The following is a 1,101-nucleotide window of genomic DNA, read 5'->3' as shown; positions in this document are numbered from 1 at the left end:
CTTGCAGGGTCTGCCCTGTGCCCGCTGCTGGAAGGGGGGGTGGTTCGTGGGATGGTGTGGGTGCTCTCCGGTGTGTGGGGGTGTGTTTGTGAGAGGGCGGCGCTGGGTGAGGTGGGAATGCTTTGGTTGCTCTGTCTGTCTTATTTCAAGAGCCCGCGCTTGAATTTCCCTGTTATAACTGACTGTAGTGCTGGAGACTGAGATTTAAGCTAAGGAATTTCAGAAACATACCTAAATTAAACATAATAAGCACTGCATTTCGCTAGAAGTGTTTTATTTCTTCGCTGAGTGAAATGCTGCCTCTGGTTCACTATCCTATTGTATTCCCAATGTCTTCCTATGTCTTCCTATGTTGTAAAATCTGTATATATACGTTTTCTAAGAACTAACGGTTTCTGTGAGCTCTTTGAGTCAGTTGAGCAAACATCTGTAAGAGCTGGTAATCGAGGATTTAGTGTTTGACTGGTAGAGAGAGGCCTTGAATTTCCACACTGAAGCCAGAGAGCTGTAAACTATGCTTGCATCAGAGGCAGGAAATTCACTGTCTGATGTACTCAGATAAATTAAATCAAAGCTCTGGATAGATAATGATTGCCATTTATGGAACAGCAACGCCAAGTTTTGAATGACTGCATTTCTGCGTGTAGTTGCTCAGTGACCTCTACAGAGGGCAGAAATGAACTGGTTTAGAGTTAAGACTTTGAAAGGGAAATTTTTAGTCTCTCTAGACATAAAGCCAGCGTGGAGGTACCATGGTGACCGATGCTCTATAAATAACTACGATGGGGATAACACATGCCCCAGTTGAAAGGCGCTGCTGAACTGCTGCATACCTGGAGAATGTTGCAAACAGGAACTCTCCTCATGTCTCCTGCATGAAGAAAACCTACAATAACTGCAAGGGTTTTTTAAGTATTGCCTCTGTTGCTGCAGGGATGAAACAGAGATACCCTTGGGAGGAGGTGCTAATTAAATAAGAAATACTGTGTTAGTCTGAATGAAGAGTATCTGATGTGTACGTACCCTTCGCTTGGTTAGTGGAAACGGGGTTTGGTTTATGCTGATTTAAAATACGATTTTTGTTTCTTGCCCTGTAGTTCA

The sequence above is a fragment of the Pygoscelis adeliae genome, unplaced genomic scaffold (genome assembly GCF_000699105.1).
Source record: "Pygoscelis adeliae isolate BGI_AS28 unplaced genomic scaffold, ASM69910v1 Scaffold359, whole genome shotgun sequence".
Classification (NCBI taxonomy): domain Eukaryota; kingdom Metazoa; phylum Chordata; class Aves; order Sphenisciformes; family Spheniscidae; genus Pygoscelis; species Pygoscelis adeliae.
The sequence above is the reverse complement of the archived record's forward strand: the minus strand, read 5'-3'. Positions refer to the sequence as shown.